We start from the raw sequence: 6345 nt of genomic DNA on the forward strand, positions 1-6345 counted from the left end.
CCTCTACCAGCCTTTTCCCTGCCCCCACCAGCTCAGTTTCAGTGACACTATTGTTAACCGTATTAAAATTTCAACACGTAGGGTTGTGGTTTCCAGTTTTCCTTTAACCTCTTGTGCACGATCTCTTCAAGTGGGATCCTTTCTATATCCCGAAGAACGCTGGCACCCACACCCCGCAAATTAACATATCCCCATTAATCATTTTTGAGAATATGTTGTTGGCAAGGGCACCAATCCATGCCACTGAGATGCCTACAACTATTTGGATGGAAGAAGAAAGGAGTCTGAAAAATAAAAGGAATGACCAGCCTGAACGAAAAGCAGTTTGTACAGGTCTAATCTTGAGGGGTTTTGGGAGGTGAGTGGGTGGGTAGAGAAAAGCGCACCGACAACGAGGGATGTTGATCCTTCGACCACAACTATAATAGATTTCACGGCTCATTAAAACAGCGCGACGGGGCTGCGTGAGAAACGGCTCCGGAGGTGGTTAGACAAAGCAACGCCGCTCCACGAAAAGGCGGCGTGGACGCGAAGAAGCTAGCGCGGAACAAAAGTGGTCTCTGTCCGTACGCCCGCGAATGCAAGGTAAAGCGCGAGGAGGGGAAGGGAGAGACATTTCCAGTCGGCGCGTCTAGACCTCCAGCCAACGTTTCTGGTTTTATTCCATCCTCCCGGGAGAGCTGCCCAAATTGCTCTCTCCGCGCGCCCCCCCCCCCCGCCTCCATCACAGCTGCCTGGCGCTGAAGCCGCAGACCCGAAGAAAGACCCTCTCCCCGGCAGAAAGTGGCGCATCCCCCCCGGCTGCGTGGCCGACAGTGCGCGCAGCCAGCCTCGCAGAACCGCGCCAAGGCAGGCGCAGACGCCCCAAGCGCCCCCGGCCTCCCCAAGCCCAGGCTGGCCAGAGCGCGCAGCCGGGGGGCGCTGGCCACGGCCAAGGTCGGGCAGCAGGAGCCGCCTGGCAGGGAGGACCGAGCCCAAACTTCCGCTCCCGGGCGATGCTTTGGGAAAGGGGGCGGCGGGGGAGACCGACAAAGGAAAGCCCGGGAGGCGCCCAGAGCCCTACCTGGGTGCGGTGCGCGGCCGGCGCTCTGCGACTCCGTGGGGTTGCCCCTTCCGCGAGGGACGCAGCCAGCAGCCGCCGCCCAGCCCCGTCCCTCAAGCAGCCTCCATCGCTCTCCCCGTTGCTGCCACACCATGGCAAAGCCAGCAGCCAGCGCGATCGGCTCGGGCGATCACATGCTCCCGCCCGCTCTCCCTCTCCCCGCCGCAGCCTCAAGTTAAGAAGGCGCGCCGGGGAGGGACGAGAGGGGGTCAACTTCAGTACTTGCTTCGAAATCCGGGCGCTGCCTTCGAATCCCTGCTCCAGCCGCTGATCCTGAAGGCCTCTCCAGGCCAACGTTTGCAAAAGGGCGAAGAGCTTTGGAACCGCGAGGGCTGCTCTGACGAGTTAAAGTAGAGGCGGCCTGGGGTAGTGCCTAGAGCATCAGACGGAGACCCGAGCTGCAGTCCCCGCTTGGCTGAAAATCAGTGACCCGGTCTAGCCGCAATCTCAGTCAAATCTTCCTCGCAGGGTTGTCGTGAGGATAAAACGCTGCAAGCCTCCATGAGTCCCCAGCTGGGAGGGGGGAAGTTGGTATAAAGAGGGATTCAGAAATAAGGGGCATAGTTAATTTGCTATGGACCTGACCCAGTCTCCCCAACCCCTTCCCCAGTGACTTTAAGATCGGCCACCTTGAGCTTTTTAGGCAACATGCAGACAGCTGGGCCAATTCCAGATGGGCATAAATAGAGCAAGTGCTTTCGCTTTTTCAGCGACCTCACTCACTCGCAATTTCCCGTCCCAGCTTACCTGCGGTCCACGGCGCTCGGTTGCGCTCTATAAGCGGACGGTGTGAACACGGTATTGCGGGTTTGCACACTTCTGGACGCTTCCGTCGCCACGGAGAGGCCCTCCCCTTTCCCTCCTTCCTTTGCCAGCCGGCTGGCAACAATATTCCCTTAATTTTTTTTTTAAAAACCAGGCGCCATTTGCGCAGTCGCACGTTTGCGCACATCAAACTGCGCAAATGCGCACAAATGCACAAAAGCACACAAACATCGACGCTGCGTATTCGCATACCTGCACGTTTGCGCATTTGCGCAAAACACATTAAAAATTTTAAAGAAAAAAAAACGAAATGCGAACCAATGAAGCCCCCCCCCCCCCGACGTCAACTGTGACGGGGAGGAAACAACCAATCCCGGGTACCTCAGCTGACCGTGCGAACATCTGGAAGCGGGACGGCACGGCACGTTGTGAGACAAAGTGGATGGAGACGAAAGTGAACACGTGGCCGGTAAGCGATTATTTCCGCAGAAAAACCGCAATTTCTGGCCATCTGGAATCAGCCCTGGAGTCCCACCTTGATTTGTTCCTCCATGTTCTCAAATACCATCTCTTTAGCCAGCAGACTGCCCTGCTCTGAATAACCCAGGTGAGCCTGCTCTCTTCAGACCTCAGAAGTTAAGCAGGGTCAGCCTTGGTTGATACTTGAATGGGAGATCTGCACAAAGCTGCAGAGGCAGACAATGGCAAACCAGCAGTTAGTCTCTTGCTATGAAAACCCCGCCAGGGGTTGCTAGTTGAAGGCACTATCCACTACCAGGTAGCAGGCTGCACTTAAAATACCTCAAGTGCCTGCTACAATGACTCCAGCTGCTACTCTGATTTTGTGAGCTCGTTTCTATTGACACTCAACCTATTCTCCATCTTATGTTAATTATCTTCTTCACACACAAACGAGCTGGATGCAATCCATGTAGCTTGTCGGCAATTCATACTTTCCTGTACAGTATCTCATTCTTTTCTGCTTAAAGGGAGCAAAGCTTATTGTTACTCAACTGGGGTGCCCATCATGTGAGTGGGGTGGAGGGGAGTCTTGGATCATCAGCGGAGATGCTTGAGGGACATGTGCTACCTGCTGCCTGACAGCATGGCATGTAACCTCCAAATCGGGTTGTATGCTGATATCTTATACAAAACTACACAAAAATCTGGCCAGAGCACTGAGGCATGGTGTTGTGGAAATTATATAAACTGAATGTTGTCATATATGCTACAGCTGGGTTCTCATTGAGGCATTAAACCTGTATGTGGACCTTACCAGGTAAGAATGCACATGAAAGCTCACATAATCCAAATGTCTCCATATTAAAAATATCTCCACTTACAGAAAACTAGCATGCCAGGGAGTCTAGGCTGTACCCTGCCTCCCTGTTATTCACTATACAGCGTGAATTCTTTTACAGTCCGCCTTTCTCACTGATACTCAAGGCAGATTACACAGTGTGAGTTAGTACAGTTTGGTGTAGTGGTTAAGAGCATGGGACTCTAATCTGGAGAGCCGGGTTTGATTCCTCACCCCTCCACTTGAAGCCAGCTGGGTGACCTTGGGCTAGTCACGGCTCTCTGGAGCTCTCCCAGCCCCACCCAACTCACAGGGTGTTTGTTGTGGGGTAATAATAACATACTTTGTAAACCGCTCTGAGTGGGTGTTAAGTCATCCTGAAGGGCGGTATATAAATCAAATATTATTATTATTAATTTCAAGGATATTTCAGAAACAATGTGTATATAAATGCAAATTTGCAGATTTAAACCAGCAGAAATACAATACACAGGGCTGAAAAAATGCTGAACAGAGCATTCGCAGTTCTAAGACTGAAATATTAAACAGTATAGAACTACTCAGTATGATCATACTTTTAAAGCAACTGGTAGTATAGTAGTAAAGTTTATGGTCCCTATCTCATTACTGATACATTTGTCTGAGACCAGTTCCTTACAGTACAGCCCTCCTATGAGTAAAAAGCCCTCTTGAATAATTCAGTTTTGCATTGCTTGTAAAAAACGAGGAGGGTGGGAGCTTTCCTGACCGCTTCAGGTTGGCCATTCCATAAGGTGGATGCTACCACAGAGAATACACGTTTGAGCAGCTGTTGATTTTGCCCACATGTAGGGTGGCTCTTCCCCAAGAACGAAGTTTGTCTTTCCATTATTTTGTGTTAGCTTGTGGCAGGCCTGAAGGTCCACACACAAACTTGTGATTCCTGAAGAATTCCGCAGCCCATTCCTGCCTTTGTGGAGAAATCTCCAGCTAATCTGTCCGTACTGGAGGTGGAGGGGAGAATGGCTGCATTATATTGTATTGCTTTCTCTGCTTAGGATTAAATTTTGTGTGACAAAGTTGGCACTGGCTTCTCTGGTTTACTAAAGCCAACCAGACCACTTGCCTCTAAGCCTTGCTGAGAAAGTAGAAATAAAGGGGGGGAAACTGAGCAAACAGAGATAACTGGAGAAAGCAATTATCAATTTAGGATCTTCTTTACACAGCCTTAAAATGCTCATGGGCTCAGAACTCTCACATGGGGAGTAGGAGACTTTGACCTCCATTTCCTTTCCACATCTACCCTTTGTAAAGCAAACACAACCTTCCCCACTCCTTTCTGTTCTCCAAGTGGCAGTCCCCCAAAACTGAAAATCTATCCCCCCACACTCCACTGGCACACTGAGAACCCACTTTTACCTGACACTGAGAAAAAACAGAAATAAAGCACCCTCCCCTTCCTTCTCAGGTTCTTGCTTGAGAATTGCTGGCCATACTGGAAACTATTAATGTATTATCTGAAGAAACACAAGTTAACAATGAGTACAAGAGCATTAAAGAAATCATATGTTGTACGTGGGCCCCATAAACTTTGTACATAAATGATAATTCCTGCATATCTGGCAACACTGATAAGGATAACTAGGGAATGGGGTAAAGAGAGACATATGAGACAAATGAGGACATGAAATGAAGGTAGTACAACAAGGCTATAATATCTGTGGAGCAAGAGGGAAAAGGGGGGGGGTAACAGTCGAGGATGTAGAGAGTGGGCACTGAGGCATAAACACAAGAGGAAGCACAGTAAGCCACAAGGTAGTAAAGGTTACCAAATACACCAGATTGTTTAGGATGGCGGTCAACAGACCAGAAAAAACAAAACGTATGTACACATTTCCACTGCCTCAATGTATTAAGTGTAGTAAAATATGAAGAAATCTCTGCTAAAACCCAATTTACATACCAATTGCAGAAAGTAATATAAAATAATAATGTAAAAAATGGGCAACTTTCCAAAGATTGACCAGACCGCCTGATGCAGGGTGAGCTTTGGAGGGAATATTCAGCTCTTCTGCAGCTTGTCAGCTTTTGGGCAGAAGCAGGATAAGACAATTACCAATTTGCTCGTCTGGCCCTTATTACACAGGTCTGACAAGCGCCTGCAGGTTCCTGGAAAATGCCCCTAGATCACTTCTTTGTATATGTGGCTTACGCAGGATGTTGGGAGACAGGAAGCAGCAGAAAGGAGACAGCGTCTGGGGACCAAGCCATATACAACCTGTAACAAAAATCCTGCTCTGAAGAATCTGGGACTGATGAGGCAGCAGGCTCTTGCAGGCAGCACATTGGGTTTCCACAAAGGATAAGCCAAATTAATATGAATAATAGTTTGATCTTGAGTACGTTTGTACACATGGAAGGCTGCTTTTCTACAAACAGGCTCTTAGCCAAGGCTGAGAACATAGTTCCAGAGAGTGGGTGGTCCCTGCTCTGTTGGAAAAGCCTCTCTTTCAAAGTGCAGCCACATCCTCTTTTAGTAGAAGGCCCTTCATCTGCTTTAATTGATTCTATCACGTGGTATTCAATTTTAACTTGGATATTTTAAACAATTAAGAGACATCCTAAGCCCACCTTATTTTTTTTGTAATTCAAGAAATAATATTACACTACCTTAACTTTGAAATAATAACTATTTAGATAACTTTATTTGCATTGCTTACAACATACAAAATAAACATGGATGGTAATGGATTCTGATGAGTTGTATCTTCAAACCTACTTAAAAACCTCATAGAGCGGAATGAAGAAAACCCAGGGGCAGTTTCAGTATAGATATTTTTCTCAATGATACAGTGGCATAGAGATTTTATTTCAGCAGTGAGATTCACAGCATTTAATTCAGGGAAGTGTCATGATTTGTGACTTTTTTGCAATTACTTTAAAGAGGTGAAAAGTTAAAAAATTACTTCACGTGTTAATAAGCAGCCTATACCACTGAAGCCAACTAAGTTTGCACCATCTTAAGAAACAGGATAGTACAGTAGCTTTCAACACTCAAAGGGCATTAGCAGAAGAGCAGCCTGAGTAACTATAGTATGCTAAGGACATATTTCCATGACTTTTGTGTTCTGCTGCCATTAGCAGTCTGAATAATGCAGAAAGTACAAAAAAGTACTAATAAGCATCAATACTCCCAAAA

General features: G+C 47.8%; 1 protein-coding gene across 1 annotated transcript in view; it reads right to left on the minus strand.

Moving 5' to 3' along the window:
- CRACD (capping protein inhibiting regulator of actin dynamics) overlaps positions 1 to 1140 on the minus strand; it is a 259695-nt gene extending 258555 nt beyond the window's left edge. The window contains exon 1 of the mRNA XM_054989872.1: positions 1064 to 1140. The gene's annotated coding sequence lies outside the window, so the exon portion shown is untranslated. The remainder of the gene's footprint in view (positions 1 to 1063) is intronic.
- Positions 1141 to 6345: the final 5205 nt, after the last annotated feature.

This window comes from Eublepharis macularius, chromosome 10, assembly GCF_028583425.1.
Source record: "Eublepharis macularius isolate TG4126 chromosome 10, MPM_Emac_v1.0, whole genome shotgun sequence".
In the NCBI taxonomy this organism is placed as follows: Eukaryota; Metazoa; Chordata; class Lepidosauria; order Squamata; family Eublepharidae; genus Eublepharis; species Eublepharis macularius.